The sequence below is a fragment of the Schistocerca cancellata genome, chromosome 3, assembly GCF_023864275.1.
Source record: "Schistocerca cancellata isolate TAMUIC-IGC-003103 chromosome 3, iqSchCanc2.1, whole genome shotgun sequence".
In the NCBI taxonomy this organism is placed as follows: domain Eukaryota; kingdom Metazoa; phylum Arthropoda; class Insecta; order Orthoptera; family Acrididae; genus Schistocerca; species Schistocerca cancellata.
In genome coordinates, this window is record NC_064628.1 from 807,481,896 (window position 1) to 807,493,654 (window position 11,759).

Genomic DNA, 11,759 nt, shown 5'->3' on the forward strand with positions numbered 1-11,759 from the left:
ATGGAGACGTGTCGTCTTCAGCGATGAGAGTCGCTTCTGCCTTGGTGCCAATGATGGTCGTATGCGTGTTTGGCGCCGTGCAGGGGAGCGCCACAATCAGGACTGCATACGACCGAGGCACACAGGGCATACACCCGGCATCATGGTGTGGGGAGCGATCTCCTACACTGGCCGTACACCACTGGTGATCGTCGAGGGGACACTGAATAGTGCACGGTACATCCAAACCGTCATCGAACCCATCGTTCTACCATTCCTAGACCGGCAAGGGAACTTGCTGTTCCAACAGGACAATGCACGTCCGCATGTATCCCGTGCCACCCAACGTGCTCTAGAAGGTGTAAGTCAACTACCCTGGCCAACAAGATCTCCGGATCTGTCCCCCATTGACCATGTTTGGGACTGGATGAAGCGTCGTCTCACGCGGTCTGCACGTCCAGCACGAACGCTGGTCCAACTGAGGCGCCAGGTGGAAATGGCATGGCAAGCCGTTCCACAGGACTACATCCAGCATCTCTACGATCGTCTCCATGGGAGAATAGCAGCCTGCATTGCTGCGAAAGGTGGATATACACTGTACTAGTGCCGACATTGTGCATGCTCTGTTGCCTGTGTCTATGTGCCTGTGGTTCTGTCAGTGTGATCATGTGATGTATCTGACCCCAGGAATGTGTCAATAAAGTTTCCCCTTCCTGGGACAATGAATTCACGGTGTTCTTATTTCAATTTCCAGGAGTGTATTTGGCCGGAAAGGAGGAGATAGGTGGCAGCATAAACTTCCTGATCACCAGTCTTTGCCCGCAACGTCCTTTATTAAATTCCAAACCTCTTCGCAGTGTTTAATGAAACGAGGTCGTGTGGCATTGTTGATGGTTATCCGTGCTATTCCAGAGGAGTACTCTATGTGCCGGCATCGGGTTCCACCCTCTCCGTTTCTAACATTCGTAACAACGCAAATCCAACACTACACTCTACAAGCAGTCATCACACACACATACACACTGGACACTTCACAACATATCGGAGGAAGGCAACGGCAAGCTAGTTGCACTGGGACCTCGTCTAAAGCGGCGACGCAAAATTCCTGCCCTAAGCTCCTGCGCTATGGTTCAAATGACTCTGACCACTATGGGACTTAACACCTGAGGTCATCAGTCCCCTAAAACTTAGAACTACTTAAACCTGACTAACATATAGTTATCACACACATCCATGCCCGCGGTAGGATTCGAACCTGCGACCGTAGCGGTCGAGCGGTTCCAAACTGAAGCTCCTAGAACCGTTCGGCCATAACGGCCGACCCTACGCTATGCTCATCCCCCCGTGTATGGAGCTACTTTTACTTGATACGCGTGACGACCGCAAGGGAGCGATACGTCTTACCGACCCGTAAGTGAAAGCTATAGCCTCTTTGCAGTCTGTATGATGCTACATACACCCGCAACTGCGGTGTACATTATTATGTGACAAATACTGAACATTATAATGCAAAATGAACTAAATAACTCAGAGAAAATGAATAAAAATAATAATAATAATGTTTAACTGTATAATTTAAACATATGAGTTGCATATACCTCACAGGATGTCTGTCTAAAGCACACAGTAGTCTTCTGTACAGGTACTATAATTCTGGAGTGTAGAGAAACGTACGGGAAGCTATAGAAGAACTAGACGCAGAATGGCAGATAATTAAGAGATTATGGCTATTACTATCATTGCATCTAGCTGATTTTCTTCATTACTTCAGTACGGTAACAAAAAAAAATGGTTGAAATGGCTCCAAGCGCTATGGGACTTAACATCTGAGGTCATCAGTCCCCTAGACTTAGATCTACTTAAACCTAACTAACCTAAAGACATCACACACATCCATTCTCGAGGCAGGATTCGAACCTGCGAGCGTAGCAGTAGCGCGGTTCCGGACTGAAACGCCTAGAACCGCTCTGCTACAGCGGCCGGCAAACATGGCACAATTTTCATCTATCGATTCGTATTCAAATGAGTCATTGTGTTATATCTATCATGTAAATGACAGCAAATCAGCCTTTTAGAATTAAATATTTATTTTATTTATATCACATGTGTTTCACCTGTTCAATTCAAGGGATTATCAGTGGTCTGCAGTGCAAAGAAAATGATTCAATTAAACATATTTTGTTAGGAGATATGTAAATACACACAGTGCAACCACACAGGAAGTGAGTAAGCTCATGTACAGCGCGCTGCAGGAAAAGAGGGGTGTGCTGAAATGTATATCTGTGATATAGTATCAATAGAAAACCTATACAGTGCGCATATAGTGCCTACATCAAACGAACTAGAAAACGAAAGTAAGAGACAGGCCACAACTATATTATGGCAAATAGATAATTTAATTATGCTGCTAGGAAACATTACAGCTCTTCTGACAATATATTTATCTATATAAATAAAAACTCATGTACAGTGCGCTGCAGGAAAAGAGGAGTCTGCTGAAATGTATATCTGTGATATAGTATCAATAGAAAACCAATACAGTGCGCATATAGTGCCTACATCAAACGAACTAAAAAACGAAAGTAAGAGACAGGCCACAACTATATTATGGCAAATAGATAATTTAAATATGCTGCTAGGAAACATTACAGCTCTTCTGACAATATATTTATCCATATAAATAAAAACGTAAATGTTCCTTTGTTCAGAATCGTATATCTCCAAAAGTTCTTAACTGAATGCTTTGCAGTTTTGATACATTTGACATATACTGAAGAATTATGTACCTAAAAACACGCCCGTATTAGAATTCGACGTTGAATCAAAATTTCAAAGACAATCAGTGAAGAACTTTTGGAGACACAAGATTCTCAAAATGTACCTTTCCGAATTACTTCGAATTTTTACATGTTACTGTAACAAACGGTTCACCACACATAGACTGTATAATTTTTAATATGTAAATATATATCTATAAAACATACAATAGTGGAACGTTGTTAGGAAAAAGGAAAGTAGTACTCGTATTTATGGCTAATTGGATTGTGATTAGCATACTCCTACAGAATCTCAATTTGAAATATCAATAAACATGACTCAAGAGAGAGGAGATGAAAAATCGGGTGGTAGGAAATGTACATAGAAAACGGAAGTATTACACGGTCACAGAGAGGGGGCAGGAGAAGATGGTGAGAGAGAGAGAGAGAGTGGGGGAGGAGAAAATAGACAGAGGAAGAGGGAAGTAGGTGATGGACTGAGAGAGGGGGTTTGAGGTGATGGAAAGAGAGAGGGGAGAGGGAGGAAGATTAGGACGGATATCCAATTCTGTACATATTATAAACGTGTGATTTCTCTTTCTTCTCTTTTCCATTTAAGCAGACTGACCCACAGTGAAGTGTGGTCGGGTACAGGTAGTAATTAAATAATGTTACTTATATTATGCCAACGGCCTTGCCTTAGTGGTAACACCTGTTCCCGTCATGTCAAGGCAGTTAAACGCTGTCGGGGTTGGTTAACACTCGAATTGGTCACCGTCTGGACTGCCGAGTGCTGTAGGCAAGCGAGATGAACTCAGCCCTTGCGGGGTAAATTGGGGAGCTACTTGATTGAGAAGCAGCAGCTCCGCTCACAAAAACTGACAGTGGCCGGGAGAGCGGTGTGCTGACTATATCCCCTCCAATCCACATCCAGTGACGTGTTAGGGTGAGGACGACGCGGCGGTGGGTCGTCCGAGGCCTGTTCGGACGGCGTTATTTGTATTGTAGACCACTGTTGATACCTAGTAGGAACACGTGAAACATGTTTGGAAAAAATAAAATAACTGTTTAGTTGCAAAAGATGGATTTGTTCTTATCCATATGATAAACTTAATCAAAAAAGCGAGTTAGAATAATGGCAGTAAATATTAACAGTGAAGTGCTTCTTTGTTAATGAAGAGCTGTGAAAACACAATACATACCTACGCAGAGCACTGAAAGACCTAAGCCAAAACAACGCCCCGGGAGTAGACAACATTCCATTAGAACTACTGACAGCCTTGGGAGAGCCAGCCCTGACAAAACTGTACCATCTGAGCGAGATGTATGAAACAGGCGAAATACCTTCAGACTTCAAGAACAATATAATAATTCCAATCCCAAAGAGAGCAGGTTTGGACAGATATGAAAATTAGCGAACCATCAGTTTAATAAGCCACGGCTGCAAAATACTAACACGAATTCTTTACAGACGAATGGAAAAACTGGTAGAAGTCGACCTCAGGGAAGATCAGTTTGGATTCCGTAGAAATGTTGGAACCCGTCAGGCAATACTGACCCTACGATTTATCTTAGAAAATAGATTAAGGAAAGGCAAACCTGCGTTTCTAGCATATGTAGCCTTAGAAAAAGCTTTTGACAATTTTGACTGGACTCTACTCTCTCAAATTCTGAAGGTGGCAGGAGTAAAATACAGGGATCGAAAGGCTATTTACAATTTGTACAGAAACCAGATGGCAGTTATAAGACTCGAGGGACATGAAAGGGAAGCAATGGTTGGGAAGGGAGTGAGACAGGGTTGTAGTCTATCCCCGATGTTATTCAATCCGTATATTTAGCAAGCAGTAAAGAAAACAAAAGAAAAATTCGGGGCAGAAATTAAAATCCATGGAGAAGAAATAAAAACTTTGAGGTTCGCCGATGACTTTGTAATTCTGTCAGAGACCGCAAAGGACCTGGAGGAGCAGCTGAACGGAATGGACAGTGTCTTGAAAGGAGGATATAAGATGAATATCAACAAAATCAAAACGAGGGTAATGGAATGCAGTCGAATTAAATAGGCTGATGTTGAGGGTATTAGGTTAGGAAATGAGACGCTTGAAGTAGTAAATGAGTTTTGCTATTTGTGGCGCAAAATAACTGATGAAGTAGAGAGGATATAAAATGTAGACTGGTAATGGCAAGGAAAGTGTTTGTGAAGAAGAGAAATTTGTTAACATCGAGTATAAATGGTTCAAATGCCTCTGAGCACTATGGAACTTAACTTCTGAGGTCATCAGTCCCCTAGAACGTAGAACTACTTAAACCTAACTAACCTAAGGACATCACACACATCCATGCCCGAGGCAGGATTCGAAACTGCGACCGTCGCGCGGTTCCAGACTGTAGCGCCTAGAACCGCTCGGCCACTCTGGCCGGCAACATCGATTATAGATTTAGGTGTCAGGAAGTCGTTTCTGAAAGTATTTGTATGGAGTGTGCCCATGTATGTAAGTGAAACATGGACGATAAATAGTTTGGACAAGAAGAGAATAGAAGCTTTCGAAGTGTGGTGCTACAGAAAAATGTTGAAGATTAGGTGGGTAGATCACATAACTAATGAGGAGGTATTGAATTGCAATGGGGAGAAGAGAAATTGGTGACACACCTTGATCAGAAGAAGGGATCGGTTGGCAGGACATGTTCTGAGGCATCAAGGGATCATCAGTTTAGCATTGGAGGGCAGCGTGTAGGATAAAAATCGTAGAGGGAGAGCAAGAGATGAATATACTGAGGAGATTCAGAAGGATGTAGATTGCAGTAGGTACTGGCAGATGAAGAAGCTTGCACAGGATAGAGTAGCATTGAGAGCTGCATTAAACCAGTCTCTGGACTGAAGACCACAACAACAACAAACTATGCAGTACAATGGGTACAGATACTTTCGTTCCGATGTCATACAGCTTTCCATGCCATTTTAGGCGTTGACATCGATAACCAAATATCGTATCGATCTAGTACTGTTTAACGCTCCTAATGGCATACAGGACATTCTGTACTTCACACAGACAAAGAAACTGCACCATTCTGAAGTGACTTCGACGTCACCGCCTAAAAACAACTATTGAAGTAAACGAGGACGAGCGTAAAGGCGTGCAGACGTAATTCTGGCGGGCAGTCTGGCAGTACACGATGCGACTTCCGCAGGGAGGAGAAGGAGTTGGCCGGCTGCCCAGAGGGGGCAGGTGGCGACAGCACGCGCCTTGATTTACGCGCCGTATTAAATTTTTAGTGCGCCGCTGGGGAGGCTCGACGAAATGTACCGGAAGCCCTCGCCTCAGACGTGGAGAGGGATATCCCACGCTGAGTCATGCGCGACGAAGCCACCATCTCCCCTACGGCGAAGGACTATAGAGACCACGAAAAAGTATTTTTGATTACACATTGTTAGGTACTACTAGATGACAAAATTTTATGACTACCACTACAGCTTAATCGTATGATTCGCATACTGAATCAAAATCTGACCTCAGTTATTTTCGATCACGTACAGGTTTGTCACAGTTTGTCTTGATTTTTGTAGTTGTTATCCTAAGACTGGTTTGATACAGCTCTCCTCGATAATCTTTTCATTTCTGCGTCACTGCTGAAATCTGTATCTTTTGTGGCGACGTTCGTAGCGACAAACACTTCGCTGTAGAAACGGCTTACGAAGTCACCGCCACACTTTTAATAGCGGGCCGACCGGTCCGCTGGAACAGTGAACAGAAAGATGAAAACCCAAACACTCTGATTAAATAAAAGTCGGTACTTATCTTTATTAACGAAGATACAGAAACACAGTAGTGAACTCCGTGTCTACAGAAATCTGTCCCGTTCGAGTCGGAGCGGCTAGGTCAGCGTCGGCTGACGACAAACAACAACTCTGCTGCGATGAACACACAACTGACTAGCAAGTACACAAATCGGTGGCGAGTATACAACTGAGCGGCGAATACAGAACTGTCCTAGCGCTCGCGACTCCAGCGCTTAAGAAGCCAGAAGCCAGCGGTGGCGCGCGCAGACTTGCGGCGATTTCCCCTATCGCTGGCGCTGCTTATGCGGACGGCGTCCGGACTTTGATGCTGCCAACCTTTTGGCAGCGGGCTCGGTTGGCATTACTGGCTAGGATATAACAGTATCCACCTTTACCTGCTTACTACAAACAAGTCTTGGTTTCTCTCCATAATGTTTACCCACCCACTTTCCTCCCTAGCCACGCCGAATGGCCGCGCGGTTAGAGGCGCCATGTCACGGATTGCGCGGCCCCTCCCGCTGGATTTTAGAGTCCTCCCTCGGGCGTGTGTGTGTGTGTGTGTGTGTGTGTGTGTGTGTGTGTGTGTGTGTGTGTGTGTGTTCTTAGCATAGGTTAGTTTAAGTAGTGTGTAAGTCTAGGGACCGATGACGTCAGCAGTCTGGTCCCTTAGGAACTAACACACATCTGAACATTTTCCCTCCCTACCGAATTTATTGTTCCTTGATGACTCAGGATAAATGCTATCAACCAGCCACTTCTCTCAGTCAAGTTCTACCATAGATTCCTATTCTCCTCAGTTCGATTTGGTACGTCGTCATTAATTATTCCAGTTTGCCCTCCAGTCTTCATCTGTTGCAACACATTTCAAAAATTTCTATTCTCTTCTTGTCTTTAGTGTTCTTCGCCCATGCTTTATATTAGATATCATCATATTTCTCTTTTTCAGAAAAAGTTTTCTTGTTATTGCCAGTTAATTCTATACCCTCTGTACTTCGGCCACAATCAGTTATTTGGCTCCCCAAATTAAGAAATCTCATATACTACTTTCATTGTCATGTTTACTTATCTACTACCCTCAGCATCACCTGATTTTATTCGACTACGTTCCATTGTCCTTGTTTTACTATTGTCGACGTTCATTTTACAACCTCATTTTATGACATTAGCCATTCTTTTCAAATGATCTTCATAGAACTTTACTGTCTCTGGTAGAAATACAATCACATCAGCAAACCTAAAAGTTGTACTTCTTCTCCCTGAAATCTAATTTCGTTTCCTACTTTGTTCTTCGTTTCCTTTAATACTTACTCAATGTACAGATTACCGAGCGAGGTGTCGCATTGGCTAACACACTTGACTCGCATTCGTGAGAACGACGGTTCAAACCCGCATCCGGCGATCCTGATTTCCGCGGTTTTCCTAAATCGCTTCAGGCAAATGCCGGGATGGTTTCTTTGAAAGGGCAAGGCCGACTTTCTTCTCTACCCATTCCTAATACGATGGGACCGATAACCTCGTTGTCTGGTCCCCTCCCCCATTTCAACCAATTTGCAGATCAAATATAAACTAAAAAATTAGCAACACATATGTAACTGGCATGGAAAGTAATATTTTAATATGAACAAAGATACTGGTGAAGTTTAAGTATGAAAACGTATCTTCCTTACGTATCAATTACGTGTCCACTCGATTATATTTCCTTCATCTCTTCACTTTAAAGCCTCTTACTCTAAGATGAGTCGTCTGTTCCACGTCTCGGTGATAAGACCAACTGTACTCTCCGATCAAATTGGAATTACAAGGCACTGATACAGTCTATTCATGACTTTTTACATCACTGAAATGTGAAAACAAATCAAGGTGACTGCTTAGAACATGAATCTTTTTGATCTTCTAAGAGTCTAACCGCTTAAACTTTTCCATCGTGTTGAATACAGTATAATATGACGCGGTTTGCCTCAGATCTCTGCAATCACAGCTCTAAATCGTAGCCAATCTTCCCCCTCATTCACAGTCAGTTTGTGACTCATTGCTAAAATCTATTATTTTTTTTCAACTTTAAGTTCAACAAACACGTCTTCTTTCAATTTCAGTTCGGGTAGTTGAGAAATCTTCTCGCAGAGACACATTAAATATTTTCTGTCTTAGAGTAGGGTTTTCAGAAACTGTTTCATAAGGCTCAACTTCATGTGCAGAAGTTGCAATAGAGTGTTTTTCGAATCCGTTAGTTTCTTTCGGAAAAAGAAAAAGCACCTAAGAATTTGTCATGATAGCAACGATAACCACCGAAATTTCATAATCATATTGCTACTCCTTGAAATAGTATATGAAATATACATCAATAAAATAGTTAAATTGAATTTTTAAATATCGCGTGTTACTTGTAAAAAAAATTGCTTCAGCTTTTTCGTTATCATATTCGGGTCAGTACACTAAAAACCATAAAAATAATCCACTTTCAATTAAAAAGTATTTGCATCGGTGACCTGTATTATATTTACGTAAATCACATAGTACAAAACAGTATTCATCTTTCACTACAAAAGTGACTATACCGTCATCAGTCAGCTATCACCGACTCGCAACACCATGCGCTCCTTCAACAAGTTGCCTTCATCTCCTAAAATGCCCAATGAAGTCCTTTTCGGGTTCGTTCTGCCAAAGAATTCTTGGTATCTCAAGTGGGAGCTTCTTTACTGGTGGTCCCTCCAATGCAACCAGTTTTATTTTCAACCTCAACTGTAAAGTTATACAGCTATGACCGAGTGAGACGTGTCAGTCGTCATCAGGTAACCAGTCCTGCTGTGCTTCGTAATACAGCTGGAGACGTCGTTTTTACTGATGTCTCACAACGGAACATGCAGCTGTGGGTCTGTTTCCAAATTCTCTATCCCATTTCTAATCACCGAGCGAGTTAGTGCACGGGACTCGGATTCGGGAGGACGACTGTCCAAACTCGCGTCCGGCCGTCCTGATTTAGGTTTCCTGCGATTTCGCAAAATCGCTTCAGGCACGGCTGGCTTCATTCCCCATCCTTCCCTAATCCGATGGGACCGATGACAGCGCAATTTGGTCCCCTCCCGCAAATCACCCACCCACATTTGTAATCATTTCGCTCTTGGTCATGGTGCACCCACTGGATATGCTTGCCTCACAAAACAATTGTGAGCCGCTGTTCTTCCATCACGATATATATCTATTTATTCGCCCACTGTCTCCATTGTTTCCCGTCTGTAACTCCAGTTAGGATATTGCGAGTTTCCGAATTTTTACCTACAGGATTACTTTTCGATGTCTACAGGAATGTTACATACAGAAAGTACAGAAAATATGGAGATGAAAATTTACTTTCCACTTTTTCCTTGACCAAACGTTTACTCAATAATTTTCTGCTGATAGGGGACATGTACTGTTCCTGTTGACAATCCACAGGGGATGAGTTTACTGTAGCACTGCGCTGCACGAATTTACATCAACGAAATGCGTGCCGTATTCTCTCAAAGTCAAAACCAAGTAGCGCCAAACCAATAAAAAAAATGGTTCAAATGCCTCTGACCACTATGGGACTTAACAGCTGAGGTCATCAGCGCCAGACGGAGTGGCCGAGCAGTTCTAGGCGCTACAGTCTCGAACCGCGCGACCGCTACGGTCGCAGGTTCGAATCCTGCCTCGGGCATGGATGTGTGTGATGTCCTCAGGTTAGTTAGGTTTAAGTAGCTCTAAGTTCTAGGGGACTGATGACCTTTGCAGTTAAGTCCCATAGTGCTCAGAGCCATTTGAGGTCATCAGTTCCGTAGAACTTAGAACTACTTAGACCTAACTAACCTAAGGACATCACACACATCCATGCCCAAAACGGGATTCGACGACCGTAGCGGTCGCGGTTCCAGACTGAAGTGCCTAGAACCTTTCGGCCACACCGGCCGGCGCCAAACCAAGAGGAAGTTAGTAAAAACACTCCGTCTTCAGGATACAAGTGGCCCATAGGGACCATCCGACCTCCGTATCATCCTCAGCTGAGGATGCAGATAGGCGGCGTGTATGGTCACTCCTGATCGTGATGATGGTTTTCTCTAACCACAGCCGTTGCTATTCGGTCGAGTAGCTCTTCAATTAGCATCATGAGGCTGAGTGCACCCCCAAAAATGGCAACGGCACATGGCGGCCCGGATGGTCACCCATCTAAGTGTCGGCCAGGCCCGACAGCGCTTAACTTCGGTGATCTCACGGGAACCGGTGTATTCACTGCAGTAAGGCCGTTGCCCAGTTAGTAATACACTGACGGAAAAAAATCGCAGCACCAAAAGTAATTAATGTAGTGTAATGAAATTTAGGAAACATGCTTGTCTAGGTAACATATTTAACTGATTAACATTTGAAGATCACAGGCTAACGGAAGCGCGAGATAAGCCTTTGCAAATGTGAAACGCTCGTACATTAATAACTGATACAACTGCCAGAATGTTAAATGCAAGCATGCGAACGTGCATGCATTGTGTTGTGCAGGTGCTGGATGTCAGTTTGTGGGATGAAGGTCCATGTCTGTTGTACTTGGTCGGTCAATTCAGGGACGTGGATGAAGCTGGTTTTGTAGTCCGGTGATGTCTCATATGTGCTCGATTGAAGACAGATCTGGTGAGTAAACAAGCCAGGGCAACATATCAACACTCTGTAGGGCGTTGGGTTACAACATCTGTATGTGGGCGAGCGTTGCCCTTTGGGAAACACCCGCTGGAATGCTGTACAAATGGAGTACAAATTTGCAATCGGGGTGTGTGGGATAATTACGAGAGGGCTCCTGCTGTCATACGAAACAGCACATGAGAGCATAACTCCAAGAGCAGGTCCAATGAGCCTAGCATGCAGACGTGTTGCTTGCAGGCCCTCACCTGACCTCCTCCTAGTCAGCATCCGGACACCACCACACCGAGGCAGAACCCGCTTTCACGAGAAAACGTAACAGACCTCCACCCTGCGCTCCAAGGATCCCTCGCTTGATATCACTGAGGTCACAAATGGCGGTGATTTGAGGTCAGTGGAATACACGCTACAGGGCGTCTGGCTCGGAGCTATCCTCGAAGCAACCGAGTTGTGACAGTTTGTTGTGTCACTGTGGTGACAACTGCTGCGCGAATTGCTGCTGCAGATGCAGTTCGATGCGTCAGAACTCTACGCCGAACACAATGGTCTTCCCACGAGGCCGTCCGGAGCCCGGTCTTCTTGCGAGGGTAAATTCTCGTGACCACAGC

At 44.1% G+C, this 11,759-nt stretch overlaps 1 pseudogene; it reads right to left on the bottom strand.

Annotated features, from left to right (window-relative positions):
- Positions 1-10,656: 10,656 nt before the first annotated feature.
- On the bottom strand, positions 10,657-10,774 carry LOC126177497 (5S ribosomal RNA; annotated as a pseudogene).
- Between the last annotated feature and the right edge of the window lie 985 nt (positions 10,775-11,759).